General features: G+C 41.1%; 1 protein-coding gene and 1 long non-coding RNA gene across 8 annotated transcripts in view; one reads left to right on the plus strand and one right to left on the minus strand.

Annotated features, from left to right (window-relative positions):
* NSD3 (nuclear receptor binding SET domain protein 3) overlaps positions 1–21,878 on the minus strand; it is a 126,523-nt gene that overhangs the window by 104,492 nt on the left and 153 nt on the right. The window contains exon 1 of one of the 7 annotated variants that reach the window (XM_087706157.1): positions 6,334–6,765. The exons of 1 other annotated variant lie outside the window; for it this stretch is intronic. The gene's annotated coding sequence lies outside the window, so the exon portion shown is untranslated. Of the gene's footprint in view, positions 1–3,089; positions 3,110–4,001; positions 4,110–6,333; positions 6,766–21,878 lie in introns of those variants that run through there. 5 more of the 7 variants (XM_087706156.1, XM_087706155.1, XM_087706151.1 and 2 more) reach the window with 5 other exon arrangements.
* LOC148048940 (uncharacterized) lies at positions 8,446–19,214 on the plus strand. The gene is made up of 2 exons (XR_015695365.1): positions 8,446–8,490; positions 18,749–19,214. It is a non-coding gene; the product is annotated as an uncharacterized LOC148048940 (long non-coding RNA).

The following is a 21,878-nucleotide window of genomic DNA, read 5'->3' on the forward strand; positions in this document are numbered from 1 at the left end:
AGAACAATTAACCAGTGGAACAACTTGCTTGCAGAAGTTGTGAATGCTTCAACACTGGAAGTCTTTAAGAAGATGTTGGATAGCCATTTGTCTGAAACAGTATAGGGTTCCCTGCCCAGGCAGGAGGTTGGACTAGAAGACCTCCAAAGTCCCTTCCAACTCTGCTATTTTATTGTATTGTATTATCTCCAAGGTCCCTTCCAAATCTGTTATATATCTATGTTCATTTCTAGACACAAAAAGAGACTCATGTTTACTTTGATTGGAGGAATATCAGTAACAAAATAAGATGATGAATTTTTAATCCTGTAACTACGTCCCACTATGTAGCCAAACGTTAAGTATGTTTATTTTCCTTGCTATCTTAACTCTTCTATAAACAGTGTGGTTTGAAAAGTTCTTAGGTTGTAGTGCGGCCTTCGTTCTAACAACAACAACATGCTTCAAGTAAAGTACAACAACAGTATCAAAACAATACTTACCTTCTAATGTAAACTGTGCTTGGAGAAGCAATACAGATTTGGGAATGGAAAGAAATGGCTCCCGAGCCTCAGAAAGGTGCAAGAGGGAGGAGTTTCTTATCTTTATCCATTTACCTTTGGTGAAATGGGTGCTTTGCTGGGCTGCCTATAATATAATTCTGTATCTATAGATTGAAGTCAGCCTCTGCCCTCTTCACAGCTTCCTGAGGAAGGTCTGTGGTTTTTTTTTGCTGTTGTAACAGGCCAAATACAGCAGACATTTTGTGGTGACATTTCCTCAGGTTTCCACATTTGCCTTCAAGGCCAAAAAGATCAGGCAGCCCAGATGTTCTCTGCGAGGCAGCCACGAGCACGTAGGGAGAGCTGGGTTGGATCAAGCCAAAGGTCAAGATAGCTCAGGATTTTTCTCCACAGGAAAGAGAACTTTCCCAAGGCTGCGCCATCCAGCAATTACTTGGGGGGATTTCTGTTACTGAGATGGAAGATAACAAGGAGCAATCTTTGTGGTGTTTGTTTAAAAATTCTGTTTTTAACACCAGTAAATAAAGGGATGTTGTTGGGTTGGATCGATGCCAGGAAAATTGCTTCATTTTTTTAAAGGAACTGTGATATTTCAGTGCAGAACAGTTCTAGCTATACCACGGGGTTAGCAACCCGTGGCTCTGAAGCCGCATGTGGTTCTTTCATCCCTCTGCTGTGGCTCCCTGTCGCCAGTCCGCACCACAATTTTGAGAGGCGCTTCCGGTTATGGGAGGGGGAAAATAGGGTGCGCCAAGAGGAGACTCTATGGCAAGGGAACGGATTTCCAGTCAATTCGACAATTGATAGGGCTTTCGGTTAGGACAGGTAGAGGAAAAAGGATGCCCGGGCTAGGAGGAGACTCTATGGTGTGGGAACCGGACTTCCGATTGGCTCCAGAATTGAACAGTGGGCCTCCAGTTAGGATCTTTGTGGCTCTTTGAGTGTTTAAGTTTGGTGACCCCTGAGCTATGCTTCTTCTTCTTAAATGAATGTGAGGGTGCACACAATAGACAGGCACATGTGTCCACTACCACTCTTATAATTTTTTTCCTGGCAAACACGTTTTTTTAAAAAAATTTGGAGGCCTTCAAAACAATTTGTGGACTATTAATTTAGAGATCTGTACAACATAGGAACTTTCACCCTTCCCACTCAATTTATACGTTTGGTAATTAAAGCCTTCCTTTGCCCATATTTGGATGACTCTGATATCCTGCTGTCCTACCTTGGACATTTGGCTCTTTCCTTAGACTTGATTCTAGGGTAGGAGGGGAGTTCCATTTGTGAGGGGTTTTACAGATTTTTAGTGGCTTTCCCCCTCCCCCACTAGAAGGACCATTCCTCTTTTCTGTTTTCACAATGTTACTCATATACAGTAGGATGAGAACTAATAACATATAGATAGCAATAATCAGCAACAGCTATGGGAGAAGATCTTATGGCTGAGCATTCAATAATAAGCAATAGGGTTTAAATTCTGTTGAACTTAATGGCATCCCCTTCCACATGTGCCTTGCCACATCATAACCCCACTTGCACATACACAATCTGGATTCCAACTACTTTTCTCCTATACATGCATTTATTCTTCATTCAACAAAGCCTGGGCAAATTTCCTCTTATCAGACTAAAATATGTAAATAAAAACTACACACACACAAACACACACACACCTGAGACTGCTTTGCTATTGGCTTTTAAAATATCAGAAAGCACTTATTTCTCAAACTGATTTTAGCCTTTGAAAGCTAAATACAAAATAATATACAATCTCACTTGGCTGATATTTCTTGCTCCAACACCACAATCTGTTCATGTGTCATGTTTTCCAATCATACAGAAATCTAGTGTTTGCCTTAAACTGTAGAACTGTACTCCAGTTTTTTTACCATCATACAATGTGATGAGTCATTTTCAGCTTTACATACATGTAGCACTAAAGTCACAACAAATAATTCATTTTGGGGAGAAAATGCATTACTATTCCTGGAAAGCATTTTGCTATATAAATTCCCCTTTTCTCAGCTTATATTTATTATGTTCATTAGCATTTATTCTGTCACAGAAACCAAATATTATCGCTGTAAGCTGTTCAGGCACACCTTCTGTCATCCACTGATCATCTTTTACTATGACCCACTTAAAGAAAAATAGAAACCAGAAAGAATGGCTCCATTGCTAGACACACTGCTGAGCCCAACATGAGGATGTTCTGAAATATTAATGAAATACTACTATGATAACTACATCCTTGAATCAATCAACAGCAATAATAATATTTTATCAGCTGATAAGTTTTTAAAAGGCAAAAACAGAACCACTGGGAATATATATATATATATTTGGGTTCAAAAACCGAACGACACAGGATCAAACAATATAAAGTACATCCAAACCTACTAATAGGTTGTGCCTTATTTACAAGATATTCACACATAATGCTCCAATTGTCCAAACATCATATTAATACAGGAGAAACAGAATTAGCATATCAAAGATAGTAAAGATATATTCAGTATATGGAGCTTTTCCCTACTGCACTAGGAAACTGAAAAATACTTTCAAACATTATACAAATATACCTACTTCTCACTAATTAGATACCTGAACAGCAATTTGTCTCACATCTCTGTTGTCTGATGTACAGGAAATGCAAAGAACACCACTTGCCCAATTCAGTGATGATTAAAATAGATTAAAATGATCACTATCAACATAAAACAGACAAGGATGGATATGCCTCAGAGAAAATCCTTGCCAGTATTAAATTTAAAACATAAATAAGTTTTAGCTAGCTGTGCACAAGAAACAAGTGTGCCTTTTGTCAGTAGCTGTGGGGAATGCAATTTCCTTGTTTACTTAGAGAAATTGTAGAAGACATTTCGGCTCCTTTTGCCATGTATGAGAGAGGCAGCCCTTCTACCTATTTCTGTTTAATTCTTCATGAAAATGGAGAGGGGGGAAAAAAGAAAATCAGAATAACCCTGCTGCAGATTTGTACTGAAAAGGGTTAATTCCTGCACCGCAGTCTCTGGCAGTCCCGGCTGCAGAAAAGAAGGGAAGAAAGATGTCGCTTCCCCGGTTTATTTATGATAAATCTAAAACAGTGTAATGGTAAGCAGGGAGTAAGAATCCCGGAGAAAGAACTGAACCCCATTTGTTAACCCAAAACAGGGCTGGTTTCTTTTGGAAGGCAGGCTGGGGGGTGGAGTAGGGAAGAGATTTACACTGCAGTATCTGGCAGCAAACATGGCTGCCTCTGCCCCTTTAAATCTAAGTGGCCCTCCTCTTCCTCCTCCATCACACAAAACTATTATCTAGTCTCTCCACAATTATCCTTCTCCCGTTTTCCGAGAGAGCCAGAGATGCTCCCCCCACCCCACCCCAAAGAGAATATTTTAAATTCTAAGTTCAACACCCCTCCCCCCCCCGATGTTTGTGCATATTGATATCTGTAGAACACTGCAAGCACACATACACAAAAGGCTGTTTCATTACCAGGTCAGCCTAAGACTTCCCAACTCCAAGAATGTCGCTGTCTCATGACTCTTCTTCATGCCTTCCCACGCAAAATGTCACGCAAGAGCAATTAACACCGGGCTGTGTAATCCATTCAAAATCCACAGTTCAGACTTCACACCTCTTCAGCACAGATTCTCTCTTTCTCTCTCTCTCTTTCTGCTCTCACACATGCTTCTTCTATGATGGTTACCAATGTACAGATCACACAACATCACAGATTCCTTCGTAATGTCACTCATTCCACTACACACACACACACACACTTTTCCATAAGCGATCTCTTTCATTCCTTAAACTATCAGGGTTGAAGTTTAAAATAGAGAAACCATTTAAAATGATTTCAGCAGCCCTGCTTTGAATCAAGTTCATATGCTGACTATAACCCTCCACTGCTAATTGATCCGAATCTGATGGCTCACTTGATTTTTTTTGACAAGAAGTCTTCAGAGGCTGGGTGGTTCTCTCAGGAAAGGTTTTTAGTAGATCCTACCCTGTGTTTGGAGTAGATGACTGCTACAGTGACTTCCATCACAATGATCAATGGAGCCTGTGCTTTCCTTCAGAATTCTTAACAATTTCACTTAATCTTACCCAGCATATCCTCTTCAGTTTGAAAAAGTTTGATGCCCATTTCTGCACACTAATCTCTTCCTCTTTATTGTGTCTCATTTCACTATCATATCACTAGTTCTCTAACAGACAGACAGACAGACAGAAATAGATATATATTCCCTATTCCTCTTCCCACCACAACTTAACCAGGAATTAGCAGGGATTGAGCTGTAGTGGAGTAACGTTTAACATTTTAATACCTGAATATTTTAAATTGCTTATTACAGGTGAGTGCTTTTGCTCACCAGCAACCAAACACACCAATGACGGTGCTTCTCAAAATCTTTCTCAAAAAGCCATCCTTCCACCATAACCACCCAGCTCGCCTTTCTCCCAAATTAATCCTCCAGGATGTGGAGGAGTTCGATTACATCCTCTTCACATTCTAGCACACAACTATTCTTCTGGTCATAATAGGGGCTGCAATTTAATGCATCTGAAAGGCAGCAGGATGGAGGAGGCTGAACCCAAGAAACCCAACTCCAAATTTAAAATCATAATTGATTTCAGGTAATCTACCCTTTCATCCAGTACCCAGGTACGAATGTCATGTTATAGGGATCATCTGTCATGCTTGTGTGTTACCCTGCCTCTAAAAAACTCAAAATATCATAGATCTATTTCTTTCCATTTAATTTTTACACCGTTGCCAAGAAGATAGATTTAGACAAGCTGAGATTGCTAGATAAACAAGAATATTGGAGCTGATGTTTCCCAGGACTCTTGACTTCACATCACCCAGTCCATTACCAAATGTTACTTACTTATTAGGCATTGTTGACATAAATGGATACTTTGAAACACTGTGATTTGCACCAGACAAATTTCTTGTGTGTCCCATCACACTTGGCCAATAATATTCTATTCTATTTCTATTCTATTCCATCTTCTATTATATTCTATCTCCTATTCTATTCTATTCCATCTCCTATTCTATTCTATTCCATCTCCTATTCTATTCTAATGGATACACACTGAAACATTGTATAAATGCAATATAAACACACCACTTATAAATGGTACCTCTAACATAGGATACTTATACAGCGTAGCAAGTTGCACAAGCTTCCTCCTTTTCAGCAACCAAGTTATTATTATTATTTTGTTGCTGTTGAAAAGAAAAGGAAAAGGGGCCAATGCAAAGGGGGGGAAGGGGGGATGGAAGAAAGGGGAGAAAAAGCCCAAATTTCTAAGCCTGGCATCCCTTCCAGATCTGCAATTTCAAAAATTCCAAGAGACACTTGCAACTTATTATATCCAAAGAAAAACACGGGATTTTTTTCCCTTCCAAACTAAGCATCCGTCCAGCACATTGAAACAAGAAGCAATGGGTGGACACTAAACAAGGAGAGAAGCAACATAGAACTAAGGAGAAATTTCCTGACAGTTAGAACAATTAATCAGTGGAACAGCTTGCCTCCAGAAGTTGTGAATGCCCCAACACTGGAAGTCTTTAAGAAGCTGTTGGATAGCCATTTGTCTGAAGTGGTGTAGGGTTTCCTGCCTATGCAGGGGGTTGGACTTGAAGACCTCCAAGGTCCCTTCCAACTCTGTTCTATTCTATTCACTTGCAAAGAGGACTACTTGAGGACTAGCAACTTGAGCTGTATTGTTAGCAGTGCCCGCCTGGCTAGCCAGGGTTCTGGTTCCGCCCCCTCCTCCCCAAGCCCCGCCCCCTCCCTCTCTCCCTCCTCACCTTCAGTCAGTTCCATTCTAACTCCCCCCGCCGTATCCGACCGCTCGTCGCCGAGAGACAAACCGCAGGAGTCGCGCCGGGGAAGCCCCGAGCCAGACCGGCCCGGGAGGGGCCGAGCCCCGCGATAGGCCGCGTTCGATCCCCGGCCTCAATTTCTGAGAGCTTCCCGCTTCTCCGGCTTCGGTTCCCGCCTCTTTTTTTTTCCTTTTCCTCCCTTCGCCCCCCTCCCCCCAACGCCGCTTCCCCTCCGGGTCGCCGCCGTCCCCGGGCGGCCGAGGGAGCCGCAGGGCCTCGAGAGAGCGAGTGAGAGAGCCGCCGAGGGCGCGGGAAGGGGGGCGGCACCGAGTCGGGGGGAAAGGAAGGGGGCGCTGGCGCTCCGCTCGTCCTCGGCGTCCCGGTCTTCGGCCCTGCTCGTTCCCGCTCCCTCCGCCTCCTCTCTTTCCCTTCACGCACACAAAAGCTCCACGCACAGGCGGCGCCGGGGAAAAAAGGCACGCTCCCATTGGCCGGCGCCGAATTACGCGCCCCGGGGCTTCTTGGGAATTGTAGTTTATCTCCCCCCCGGTTCTTGAGGCCTTGACCAAATGGGGGCGGGCGGGGGTCTTCGCTGCTCGCTTGCTTGCGTCTTAGTGGCCAGTCAATGGGTGGGTGGGGGGCCTTGGCAGGCGGAAAGTAATTGGCCGGCAGGGCCGGGTTTATTTTATTTCATTTTAATTTACCTCTCCCAGATGCGGTGATAGTTGTCATCAGAGTTGTACCCCCAAGCATCATCCAGTTTGTCCAGCATAAGGCAAGCCATTCAATGCATAAAACATTGTAGCTTTTTGAAATAATGCATATAATTCCCAAAACACTAAATTAGTAAATCAAAAATTTATTAGGAATGTGTTACTATTATTCCTCTCTTCCTTCCTAGTATCTATCGCTGCCCACTTATGACTAACCATGTTGCTTGTATCTTTACAAGCAACAATTTATATTGTTTTTATTTGTTTCCTAGTACTATTTATTAGTAACCTTGACTATCACTAAGTGTTGTATCTTTTGATTCTTGATGAATGTATTTTATTCTCTTTATGTCCATTGAGAGCTTATGCACCAAAGACAAATTCCTTGTGTGTCCAATCACACATAGCCAATAAAGGATTCTATTCTATTCCTATTCCTATTCCCATTCCTATTTCTAGTCTATCCCATCCCTTCCCTTTCCTTTCCTTGAATCTTATTATTGCAGGATTGCTTATCGGTCCTACAGAGACTTGGGTCTCTTACCGTAGTAAAATTAAAAGCAACCCCTTAGAGGGGTTGATTAGATACCGGTAGAATTTAGCATTTCTAGAGAAGGCAAGATGGTTTTTGTGGACTATCACTCTATAATAAATCGCAGTTGTCCAACCTTTTGGCTTGCCTGGACTGCACTAAGTGAAGAGGGATTGTCTTGGGCCACATATCAAATATATACCCTGTTTCCCTGAAAATAAGCCCTCCCCAAAAATATTGCAACACAGCAGCTATGAGGTGACCATGCTCGCTGCCTCCTGCATCTCAAAAATAATAAGACCTCCCAAAAAAATAAAACCAAGTGCTTATTTTGGGGGTCAAAAGAAAATAAGACTGTCTTATTTTGGGGAAAACATGGCACTATAATTAATGTATATATTAAACTTCCTTTATTTAATATTTTTTTATTAATGTGGGGCCACAAGACTAGGTGTCCATGTGGCCCATATGCTGTGGGTTGGACAAACCTGTTTTAGATGGTTGGCTTGCCCTTGGAAAATTTGGGACTGCAAAATGATAAATAGCTTTCTTTTAACTGAGACAGCAACTGAATGCACAAATACCTCCGAAGAAGGTATGGAATGAGACCTTTAAGGAGATGTACAATCTTACTTTTGCTTTGAATTTCTTTATTCCTGAATTCAATTGAATGTTTTTGATCCTACACCACTTTTCTGATAACAGATCTGCTCCTATGGACTCTGAGTAAATATGAGGTATCAAACAACTAAGAGCTCTGCATGTTTCCAAACAGCATCCATTACATCTCAAAAGTATTTTGTGCAGGGAAGGAGCAAATGAACAAGGAGATGCCACTTTTTGTGTCATTTTACGGCAGTACAGAAATTGGATAGAAGGAAATTTTGGACATCACAGGTGAATTTTGAAACATAAGGTTAAGTTATAGCAATATAGTTCCAGCTTAATTCTTGAGTAATTTAAATATGTTCCCTAAAAGAACAAATCAGGGAAATTTATAGCTTTTTAATATAACAACAACTAGTTGTAAATAATCAAGTATTATTATTGCTTTCTGGGGTTTTGAGATTCACACTTTAGCAAGACCAATGCGATTTAAAGAGTGCTGTGCCGTCTTACTCCACTCTTCTTACAGCTAAGGTAAAAGTTCCCCTCACACAAGCGTGCTAGTCATTCCCGATTCTAGGGGGTGGTGCTCATCTCTGTTTCAAAGCCGAAGAGCCAGTGCTGTCCGAAGACATTTCTCTGGTCATGTGGCCGGCATGACTAAATGCCAAAGGGGCACGGAATGCTGTTACCTTCCCACCAAAGGTGATCCCCATTTTTCTACTTGCATTTTTAATGTGCTTTTGAACTGTTGGCAGAAGCTGGGACAAGCAAGAGGAGCTCACTCAGTTACGCGGTACTAGGGATTTGAACCACCGAATTGCCAACCTTTTTAATCAACAAGCTTAGTGTCTTAGCCACTGAGCCACTGCGTCCCTTACAGCTAGATTGATTCAATTCCTTCAAAGTTTTTTCAGAACACTCATTTTCCATATTTTGACTGATTCTACTGCCTTCCCTGCCCAACTTACTGCCTAACGTATCTTGTTGAAAAGAGTGGCAATCAGGGTTTGAAAACAGAACTCCAGGGGAAGTCTGGCTAGAGGGATTACAGTGGAACAATTATTTGTAGTGGCTTGGAAGCTCGTTCTGGTGTCTACCTTGGCATGAATCAAGTTGCAGATTTCATCTAGATATAGAATTTAACAGTCCATGGGTCACCAATCTTTCGGACCTCAGGGACCACTAAATTAATAATTTTAAATCCCGTGGACCACTAATATGATATGCCTATTGACTGGGTGGGCGTGCATGGCTAGGTGGTCATGTGACTGAGTGGGCATGGCCAACTCAATGTCACTCATGTTGAGGGACGCCTCACCAGCCTCTACTCGCCATTTCTCGCCTGCTCACCCGGGCTCCTTAGACCCCCAATAGGAAGCAGTTGTTGGAGTTAGGCAGCCACCAGGAGAAAGAGTTGGCAAAACAGCTCAGTTCAAATTGCATCTGACCGAGAAGGAGGCTCAGCAGAAGCACCTCACTGAGGACTAGGAGCATAGGCTTTCCAAGCAGAGGGAAGACCTGCGGGAGTGCAAGGCCAGGTACCAGCGCTTGGAGGCTCAGCAGGCTGGGATGGTCAGCCAGTTCCAGGCCATGATGCAGTCCCACTGGAACAAGGCCCTCCAGCTCTTCGCCACCAGCAGCACTTCCCTCCAGCTTTTGCCCAAAGCCCAGGAGGCTGAAGCAGACCCCAAGTCAGAATTTATGCCCCCCTCCGACCCGCATAAAAAGACCCCGAAGGGGAAGACACTCTGCAGCAACACAAGCATTCATTGCACGTATCCATCCCAGGGGCCGTAGTTTGAGGACACCTGATTTAGTGCAATATAAAAAATGGCAAATAATTTTTCTGCGGACCACCAGAATTTTCTCGCAGACCACCAGTTGGTGACTCTGTAACACACCATCCTAAAACCTCATTTGTCCTTGACTTGCAAATATTGATGGATGGCTTGAAAGCATCTGGCCTGTTTGTGGCATTCCCTACTGAACACTGGCAATGGAATAAAAGACAGGAAATTCAAGCAGGTGCCAACTTCAAATGTGTGTCACTGTGCATGCATGTCTGAATGTAGGCAGCTCATTGGTTGGGCAAAAATATTTAGCACGGCTCTCATGTGGTTATTTATTACTGACAGAGAGATATTTTTTTTTTACATATGGCATAGAAAAGAATAATGCTGTAATTTTTTCCCTATTCTGGAATCACTTTAAGAAGCTCTTTGTTATCAGCTATGAGGTTTTACAAGGACACCACATGTGAATTTAGACCAAGGAGAGATAAAATACAAAAAGAAAAAAAAAGGTTTTATAGTGGAGGTAAAGGCTGGAATGGAAGAAATAACAACAACAAAATATGTTGCCTTCTCATAACATTAGTTTTTTTTTTAATATATTGTCTTTATTCTAACTTACTTAAAGGCCTGGACCTGAGAAATACAAAATGAGCTGAACAAAACATTCATGAGTAATGCTCCATGCATATTATTTTAAAACAGAGATGCAAATGGCTGAAGGTATGAATCAGAGTTTTTAATCGTTTCTTTTGTAAGTACCCACCTACTGTAAAATAGAGAAGGACACAGATAGTCTTATCTGTTTATATTCCATTTAATTTCCTATACAGAGTACACATAACAATAAGATATAAAAAGATATCTTTCATTACAAATTAGTTGCATTCACAGCCTTTACATTGCTCAAAAGCAAGCATAAAAAGTCTACTATTTCTCTTGGTTTCTGCTTTTACCTGCTGTGGCTTAGCACTTGGACAAGATCAGTTTTGTATGGAGAAATGCATAAGTAAATGTTGGGGGGATTCAAATCAGTTGCATCAGAGCCAAAATAAAAATGAAAATAAAAAAATGAAAGCCAGAAACAGCAATAATTCAATAAATAAATAAATGTGATATAAGTTTGAAGGAGATGTGAAAGCAATCCTAATCAGCTAATGATGCAAAAGTAGCAGGAAGTGAAATAATTTTATCTGTTGTCAAACAGTAGCTGAATGTGGATATTTCATTTCCCCCATGCCTTCTACTGATCAGCCACTAGGATATTTTTTATCTCTCTAAAATTTGTGGTGAAAGCAAACTCTTCCAAGATGCATCTTAAAGCAGTACTTCTATTAAAATTAACTATTTAATCTATGGAGAAGGAAGTTATGATGTTCTGGGGGGAATAACTTTGTTTGATCTCTCCACTTTTTCGGAATTGTCAAAATGTTTTTGCTGAGTAAGTGGATGAACTAATTTGAAGGGAGGGGATTGTGAAAACCGTTTCATTTTATGTTTGAGGAGTCAGTCTAATTGAATGTAAATTGAATTTAACTTCTCATTAAACCTGCATCAATTGCAGGAACATTTTCCAAGTGTATTTTTTTTCTGGTTATATTTTCAAAATTCATTATATCACATACTACATAATGTGGGACCTAGTGGCTCCTTGTTTGAGAGATGCTTCCTTAACCAGATTTCTCAGTGCCTTTACAACAAGAGCAGAGCTTCTAAGGTACTTGAAAAGTTCTGAAAAATCCAGAGAGGTAGCTGTTTTGAAAGTAGCTCGTGCTGAACTGTATAGCACAAACATCAAAAACTGACAACTGGAAATGTTTTAATGCATATTTTGCATTATTTCATCAAATGTTTTATGATGTTTTATGAACAATTTCAGGTCCAAAAATGACACTTAAAATTGGCCAAATTTCAATGACAGATAATCCTCGACTTAGAACAGTCCACTTAGTGTCCATTCAAAGTTACAACGGCACTGGAAAAAGTGACTTATGACTGTTTTTCACACTTACAACCATCACAGCATCCCCACGGTCACATGATCAAAATTCTGCCGCTTGGCAACCGACTCATATTTGTGATGGCTGCCGTATCCCAGAGTCATCTGATCCCCTTTTGCGACCTTCTGAGAAGCAAAATCAATGGCGAAACCAGATTCAATTAATAACTGTGTTGCTAACTTAACCACTGCAGCGATTAACTTAACAACACTGGCAAAAAAGGTCCTAAAATGGAGCAAAACTCACTTAACAAATATCTCACTTAGCAACAGATATTTTGGGCTCAATTATGGTCGTAATTTGAGGATTATCTGTACACTAGAATCCTGGATCCCAGATTCTGGGTGCATTCTGGAAGTCAGCCCATTTGAGATCCCTTGGTTGAAAAAAAAATTATTCTAGGATTCCTTGTTTTGCAGTTTAGACATTGCAGACCCAAGAGTTTTAGCAGCATGTAGATGATACTATAAATGTGCGTGGACGAATGCAGGTGTGGGAATATATTCATCAGATTAATTTTATAGCGCAATTCGCTTTTCTTCCCAGATGACTAGGAAGCTCTTATTTAAAATACTAATCATATTCAAATAGTATGTAAAATTTATATATGCATTATGTTCAATATAAAATACATTTTATGTAAAACATGAACAATCAAATAGTAACACATGCAGCAACAATGTATCCCATAGCTTTTAGAATGTTTATTTTAGGTACATACATATTAATTTGTTAATAGTTTTCAGTGCCTGCACTGTGATCTTAAACATTTCAGCTATGGTTAGAAAAATCTATCCCATTTGATTATTCTATTTTAAACCACCTTCTTTTATTCTATTCTATTCTACTCTACCCTATCCTATCCTAATTCTATCTATAAAAATGGCTCTGTGTGTGTGTGTATGTGTGTGTGTGTGTGTGTGTGTATATGTTTGTTCCAGCATAACTCTGGAATGCCTCAAGCAATTTCAACCAAACGTGGTACACAGATGACTTACTCTCTGGAAACAAATACTGTGGAGTAAGACACCCCTAACACCCCTCAGGGTGTGTGTTCTGTTAGGATACAGCCTGTTGTGCCTTAAAATGACTTCTGCTGTACTGCCGTAAAATGGCTTCTACTGTAAAGCACAGTGGAGTTGCCATGTAACAGCTTCACAGTACTCCACAAGGGTAAGGGAGAAAATCCAACATTAGAAATTACGTTTGATCCAGACATTTCCCCCCCCCCCCCTATAAATAAATATCCAGGCAACCCCAGGTTATTGGCTAGTTTAGAATAATTTCCAAACAAAGGGCTGTAATTGCATTCTACCACATCAGCTGTGATTTACAGATTCTGCCCTCCCCCTCAGATGCTTCAGTTGACACTTATCAGAGGGAACAGAGAGGGACTTTAGAGAGATTTATGAATTCATAAAAATTAAAATGATGAGTTTATAGTCTCCTTTGTATAAAGGTTAAACTAATAACAGTGATCCAGTTCAATGTGTTTCTCAGCTGAATGAATTTACAATTATGCACTCCAAGCAATTTGTAAATACGCATAGTCCTTGATTTATGATAGCTGAGCACAAATTTTCTGTTGTTACGTGAGACATTTCTAAAAGTGAGGTTTTCCTCCTTTTACGACCTTTCTTGCCAGTTGTTAAGTGAATCACTGCAGCTGATAAATTATCAACCCGGTTGTTAAGTGAAACTGGCTTCCCCATTGACTTCGCTTGTCAGGAGGTCGCAAAAGGAGATCACAGACCCCTGGGGCACTGCAACCGTCATAAATATGAGTCAGTTGCCAAGCATCTGAATTTTGATCCCATGACCACGGGGATGCTACAACGGTAGTGAAGTGTGAAAACTGGTCATAAGTCCCTTTTTCAGTGCCGTCATAACTTTGAATGATCACTAAACAAATTGTCATAAGTCGAGGACTACCTGTATATCATTTAGTAAGAATTAATAAAAGCCAAAGCAATCGTATTTGCGTAAGCCCTGCTGATCGTTTTTAAAATAGACAGAATTTAACGGTCAGTCTGTTCTCCCTTCCTAGAATTTCAATTATCATTCTAAAAAAAGATACCAAGAAATGCACAATTCTTACGTTTATCCCACTTCCTATTTATGTGTAATCATCAGCCCATCAGCAAAAGGTAAAAAGCAAGTTAACTATAAGCCAAGGGGAAAACAAATTGAACAGTCATTGCCAGAAGGCATTTACTTCTCAATTCATATGTCTTTAAATGGCATGACTGGTCAAAACGTATGATGAGATCACTGCTGCCTTTCAAATGCATATTAGCGATTCTTTTAAAGTTTTCAATTCAAATGTTTCAATATTACATACTTTAAAAGTCAAAATAAAAACAAACACAATGCATTGCACTAAAGTTTTTGCATATCATTATCTTCTATATATATAAAAATGGCTGTGTGTGTGTGTGTGTGTGTGTGTGTGTGTGTGTGTGTGTGTGTGTGTGTGTTCAAGCATAACCCTGGAACGCCTCAAGCAATTTTAATGAAACTTGCTACACAGATTATTTACTCTCTGGAAACAAAAACTGTGGGAGTAATACACCCATGGGGGGGAGGGGTGTTTGGTTAAGATACAGCCTGTTGTGCCTTAAAATGGCTTCTACCGTGCTGCTGTAAAATGGATTCTACTGTACAGCACAGTGGAGTTGCCATGGTAACAGCTTCACAGGACTCCACAAAGGGGAAAAATCCAGCATTAGAAATTATGTTTGGTCCACACATTTTTAACAACATTACGGATTTTCCTGTCTAATAAAGAATTAGGATAAATAAATACCCGGGCAATGCCAGATTATCAGCTAGTACAGTACTAAAAATCACTGTATAGTAGCTAATGAAAAAAATTCAGAAGAAAAATTAGTGTATGATTATAATTAATTACGGCAGATATATTATTAGCCAGGTGCGCGCATTTTCCTGAGCCATGTTTTCAGGGTACCAGAGTGGATTAGAGTGCTTGGGGAGAAAAAGAAGTGAAACTCTCAGTCAGCAGAAGTGTTTTAAGCTAGCATCAGATTCCTAGTAACAGTTTCTCGGTTTCTCCGTTACAAATACCTCGCAACTGCAAACAGCCAACTTGGCTGTGTTTCATTTTGCATATTAGCAGAAGAGCATCACTTTCCCAAGCTTTGATGTGTAATACATCACAGATGATATGAAAGGATTTTCAGAGAGGGGGGGGGAAATGTTGATTTTTAAAGATCTTAGCCACTGGTTGCTTGATTTTACATGGCAATCAGACTACAGAACACCACCAGTCAATGGATGGAAACTAATGGATGGAATGGAAACAGTGGATGGAAACTAATCAAGGAGAGAAGCAACCTGGAATTAAGGAGAAACTTCTTAAGAGTGAGGACAATCAGTGGAACAACTTGTTTTCAGAAGTTGTGGCTGCTTCTTCATGGGAGGTTTTTAAGAAGAGACTGGACAGTCATTTGTTTGAAATGGTATATAGGGTTTCCTGCTTGAGCAGGGGGCTGGACTAGAAGACCTCCAAGGTCCCTTCCAGTTCTATTTTAACCAGTTTGCATCTCCAGGAAACCTAGAGCAAAATTTAGGCAAAAACGAAGTGTTAAGAAAGGGCAACCAAACAAACCAGATTTCTTCAAAATCTGTTTGTTCCAGGACTTTATTGGAAATTTCTTTCTTAACAGCACAATTTCAGATCGTAGGGAACTACTGCATGGATATCTAGTCAGATGTTGTTTTACAACATTGCTTCCTTTTTTGAACCCACTGTTGTTTATTTATTAAAAAGTAAAGGTTCCCCTCGCACAGATCTGCTAGTCGTTCCCGACTCTAGGGGGCGGTGCTCATCTCCATTTCAAAGCTGAAGAGCCAGCGCTGTCCAAAGACATATCCGTGGTCATGTGGACAGCATGACTCAACACCTAAGGCGCACAGAACGCTGTTACCTTCCCACCAAATGTTCCTATTTTTCAACTTGCATTTTTACATGCTTTCAAACTGCTAGGTTGGCAGAAGCTGGGACAAGTAAGGGGAGCTCACTCCATTATGCAGTGCTAGGGATTCGAACCGCTGAAGTGCTGAGCTTCTGGTCGACAAGCTACTGAGCCACCAAGTTCCTTCTTGTTTGTTTATTGGCCATATTTAAAAAGACATGTACACTTTTGGGGTACACTTACATGAAGTATTCTCCTAGAAACATTCAACCATAATCTAAAAATATGAAAAGACCTTTCCAGCAAAGGTGCTAACTCTTTCCAAGATAGCAGAATAGAATAGAATAGGAATAGAAAAGAAAATATAGAATAGAATAAAAACAGAACAGAACAGAAATAGAATAGAAATATAGAATAGAAATAAAAATAGGAATAGAAGAATAAAATAGAATAGAATAGAATAGAACAGAATAATTTACTGGCCAAGTGTGATTGGACACACAAGGAATTTGTCTTTGGTGCAGATGCTCTCAGGTAGATAAAAAGAAAAGATGCATTTATCAAGAACCATAAGATACAACACTTAATGATAGTCATAGGGTACAAATAAGCAATCAGGAAACAATATCAGTATAAATCGTAAGGATACAAGCAACAAAGTTACCATCCTGCAATCATAAGTAAGAGGAGGTGGGTGATAGGAACGATGAGAAGACTAATAGTAATAGTAATGCAGCCTTAGTGAATAGTTTGACAGTGTTGAGGGAATTATTTGTTTAGCAGAGTGATGGCATTTGGGGAAAAAACTGTCCTTGTGTCTAGTTGTCTTGGTGTGCTTTTGTCTTATTTTATATTATATAGTTGTCTTATTTTATTCTCATCTCGATTCCTTGCCATACATATTGAGGCAAATGTATGAATTTCCTTTCAAGATTCTCTCCAGCTTTTATGTAACAAAGATAAAGTTAGTCCTTGACCTATGACCACAAGGGAGCCCAGAATTGACAAATCTGTTAAGTGAGTTTTGTCCCATTTTACGATTTTTCTTGTCGCGTTTGTTAAGTGAATCACTGCAGTTGTTAAATCAGTAAGGGGGTTGTTAAGCGAATCCCCATTGACTTTGCTTGTCAGAAGGTCACAAAAAATGGCCACATGACAGGCTACTGCAACTGTCATACATATCAATCACTTGGCAAGAGTCCGAATTTTGATCACATGACCATGGAGATGCTACAACGGTCATAAGAGTGAAAAAAGGCCAGGAGTCACTTTTTTCAGTGCTGTTGTAACTTCGAATTGTCACTAATGAACTGTAGTACATCAAAGGACTGTATAGAGTCATCACCGTGAGATGTTCAATAAAGCGAAGTTACCATATTTTTCGGAGTATAAGACGCACCCTTTCCCCCCTAAAAGAGTGTGGAAATGTTGGTGTGTCTTATACACTGAAATACAGCCATTGTTGGCCTCCTGAAATGGGCTGGGTTGTTTTTTTTTGCAAAAACGTGGACTTATTTGTCTTCCCTCAGCCCCCAGCAGCCCTCTGCAGGCTTCAGCAGGACTGGGGCAAGGCAGAAATGGGAGCATTTTTGCCTTGTTTCAGCCCTGCTGAAGCCTGCAGAGGGCTCCTAGGGGCCAGGGAATACAAAAACTTTTTTTTTCTTACTTACCTTTTCGAAATCTTGGTGTGTCTTATACACCGGTGCATCTTATAATCCAAAAAATACGGTAAATAAATATTGCATATGTGCGAGACATAATTTTCTAATTACTTATGCATGCACAATTTCACAGGCTCAGGTTTTGTGAATAGCATCTTACACTTCACTGAGTTTTTTTTTTTTAAAGCACACAAAAGGCACCACTGGAATATTTTAAAAAGGCTTCTTACTTTATTTCCACAAAAGAAAACATCGTAGAGAGGAACGCATGTGCCGACAAATTAAAAAGAAATGGCTATTGGACGCTGAAGGGACAGTTGTAAATTGTATACATTAAACTACAGGAGGTCCTCACTCTACGACCATTCATCTAAGGACCCTTTATAGCAAGACTGACTAACACTTTCACCAGAGGTGGTATTTAGACAGTTTGGACCGGTTCGCCCGAACCTGTAGCGGAAATCACGGGTGGGCCTGCCCACTTGCCCCACCTCTATGTAGTCCTATTTAGGCATGTTTTTGAGGCTGGGCGCATGTATGGAAGGGGCATGCATGCATGTGAATTGAGCGGGCGTGCCCAGGACGAACCACTGGTAACAATATATGAAACCCACCGCTTACTTTCACCTACTGGGAGGGAGATGGATGGAATGCAACAGCACTGGCTCTTGGGCTTTGAAACGGAGATGAGCACCGCCCCCTAGAGTCGGGAACATATGTGCGAGGGGAACCTTTACCTTTTTACAGGAGTATTAGAGCTGCAACTAATCAACAATTCAAGGAATATTTACACCTTTAACTTCTGAAAAATGGGTTAAGCAGCACCCTGCTTCTTCATTGCAATTGGAATCCTTACGATCCTTCCCGTAGATCAGGCAGGGTTCCCAAGCTTGGCAAGTTTAAGGCACGTGGACTTCAACTCCCAGAATCCCCCTGCCATAGACAAGTCAACCACATTTTAGCCTGAGGTGAACCCAGCCAGCCCGTGGGGTTAGACTGTGGCCCAGCAATCTTCTCAAAACTGAATTCACTGAGTAAACTCCCATTTTGGTTAATCATAGGCAAGTCTCTCCTTTCTGTCTCAGCCTTTCTCAGTTATCCTGAGAAATTATATCCTGATTGCAGAATCCAACTCTTTGCCCACATTCCTATTTTTGCAGGAATGGCATCATTTGGGAGATGGCATAGTGCAATGATGGCGAAGCATAGGCACACATACTCGACGGGGCACGCGTGCTGTCACCAACTGCACTTCCGGGCTCCGGCGTACGCACTCCAGTTTTGGCACTTGGTGCCTAAAAGGTTAACCATCCCTGGCAGAGAGGAATAGCTGATTGAATCTGTAGGTTGCAATCTGAGGCTACCAACAAAACCTAGAGTTTTACTGACCTAGCTGGAAGGCGAGCTGCATACTCTAATTTCTTTCCAAGATCTCCAAGGCAACCTACATTGTACCATGGCAAACAAATGGGAGCATCACCGCATCAAAGGGCATTACTCCCCTCTAGAGACAAGACCGTGCCATCTTCCTTCCCTATAAATGTCAAGCATTGTTTCAAGGCAAATTGCAAAATTGTGTTAACCTCTTGCAGCAAAAACAAATTAATAAAAGGGAGAAAGACAGAAGGGGGAAAAAACACTGATTCCCATAACACGTTTAACCTAGTCGGAGCTCTAATTCTAGCCAAAACTACATTCCTGGGCCAAAAACAGCCATGTTAGCAATGGAGAGTCAGGAAATGATTGACAGTACTGGTGAAACTTCTTTATAACAGGTGTCACCAACCTTTCAGACCTCAGGGACCACTAAATTCATAATTTTAAATCCCACGGACCACTAATATGATGTACCTAATGACCGGCTGAATGGGCATGGCCAGGTGGTCATGTGACTGGTTGGGCGTGGCCAACTCAATGTCACTCACATTGAGGGGCACCTTGCCAACCTCTATCACCCCTCCCCTCCCAGCCACTCCTTGCCTGCCTGCCCAGGCTCCTTAGGGTCCCATCAGGAAGCAGTTGTTGGAGTTAGGCAGCCACCATGAGAAAGAGTTGGCAAAAGGGCTCAGTTCAAATTGCATCTGACCGAGAAGGAAGCTCAGCAGAAGCACCTCACTGAGGACTACGAGCATAGGCTTTCCAAGCAGAGGGAAGACCTGCGGGAGTGCAAGGCCAAGTATTGGCACCTGTAGACTCAGCGAGCTGAGATGATCAGCCAGTTCCAGGCCATGATGCAGTCCCACTGGAACGAGGCCCTCCGGCTCTTCGCCATCAGCGGCATTTCCCTCCAGCCTTCATAGAAAGCCCCCTCCCCCTGGAGGCCAAAGTAGACCCCAAATCAGAATTTCTGCCCCCCTCAGACCCGCACAAAAAGACCCCAAAGAGGGAGACTCTCTGCAGTAACACAAACATTCATTTCACGTATCCGTCCTAGGGGCCCTAGTTTGTGCAATATAAAAAATGCAAATAATTTTTCTATGGACCACCAACATTTTCTTGTGTTTCCAGTGGTCCACAGATCACCAGTTGGTGACCGCTGCTTTATGTCATTGTTTCTTTTTTACATTTTTATCACTGCCACAGTCAAAAGACTCTCAGCAGTGTGCAACACAACTGACAACAATCCGGAGCACACATGGCAATTAGTAAAACCAACCACAGCCAGGAAAAAAAGCATCTGGAGCCACATACAAAGGAATCAATCTAACGGGAGCATCAATCTGCTAATTAAGAGTTTTTTCATCATTCTCTGGAAGGTAATTTGGGGCAATTTGCCTCTGCAGAGCACAGGGGACAGAAAGACAATGACTTCTCAGAAGCAACAACCACAACCAACTTTTCATACCCATGTGAGCCAGGATAATTCTAGTCAAGGAGGGCAATCAAGCAATTATCTCAGCTCCAAGACCTCCTGCCCTGCTCCGATTAGCTAGGCTGGCAAAGACCAACTGCTCCACGCAGTGTTTGGTTAGCTGAGTTCTATCTCCAGAGGTTGTGGGGTGCTCCAGCACTGCGGGCCAAAATTTTCTCACCGATCACCAGTGGTCCACGAACCACCAGTTGGTGACCACTGCTATAGGATCTCCTCATTGAGCAGGGGGTTGGATTAGACGACCTCCAAGGTCCCTTCCAACTCTGTTATTCTGGTAAGGCCAATTTGGATCAAAATCCAGGAGCAATCCTTGGCCAAAACAGAAGAAAAGATACTGAGGGGCAAGGCTGAGAGTGTTGGCGCTGCTTCTAGTAAGTAGAAAAATTTAAAAAATAAAATAGGGACACTCCATATTCCTCCGTTTTATCTTCTATCAATCTTGGCTCTGTTCCTCCTAAAATATGACTCCTAAACACAGTTGAATCTCTGTATCCCCCCTTCCCTTTTTAAAGTTTTTTATTTATTTTCCATTCTAAAAAAATTATAAACACTTCACCTCTCCTTAAGCCGTGTGTCGTCTGGGTAGAAATATTTCTGTGCTACATCATTCCACAAATAATATACATTGAATAATTAATTATACAACATGTCACTTTTCATTTCCTTCATAACATACCTTCTAATAAAAATACAATAATAACATTAGCCTCATCATACTCATGTTACCAGTTGTCATTTTACTCTTATCTCTATCTTAATGTATTTGCTATTCTTCTTGTTGTCTTCTCCTTTATTTCCAATTTCCCTTTTTTATTCTCTAACCATTGATAAAATGCTTCCCAGATCAGATAATAATCAGTTGAACCTTTGTATCCCCTTGTTGGTTGGCCATTCTCTCTCAAGTACATCACACAAGGAGGCCTGAACAGAGGCAATATTAATGAAATGCTGTACAAATTTTGGAAATGGTGTAGACTGTCTACCTTTATTCTGCATTAGCATAATAGCTGCCAAGCTTAAAGCAGTCTTTTTTAAATGTTAAAAAAGGATTGTTGTATGAACATTTGATCGTCTTTTATGAATAAAAACTAGAGAAACTGTCAAAAAAAAAGTACAACAGGCAAGGGTTCTTTTTTTTAAAAAAAAACCTTTTAACTTTGAGCATACTGGAACAAGCATAAACATAATGCATTTATCAAAAGCCAGTCAAAAGGCAAAAAGTGTTCTTGATGGCCCTTCATCTTAAGTGACTACCCCACAACAGGTTGAATTGATGAGATCACAATAATCTCAGTCTGGCCAAAGGACAAGAACAAACTTCTGCATTTTAACATTGATGTTGGGTTGACTTGGGAGTTCAGTCTAAACTGAATTCCCATCTCTGGGACCTGCAGTATTAACGGGTGGGGTGGGGGACA

This window comes from Thamnophis sirtalis, unplaced genomic scaffold (assembly GCF_051295495.1).
Source record: "Thamnophis sirtalis isolate CommonGarterSnake01/CBP01778 unplaced genomic scaffold, rThaSir2_p1.2 scaffold_2, whole genome shotgun sequence".
Classification (NCBI taxonomy): domain Eukaryota; kingdom Metazoa; phylum Chordata; class Lepidosauria; order Squamata; family Natricidae; genus Thamnophis; species Thamnophis sirtalis.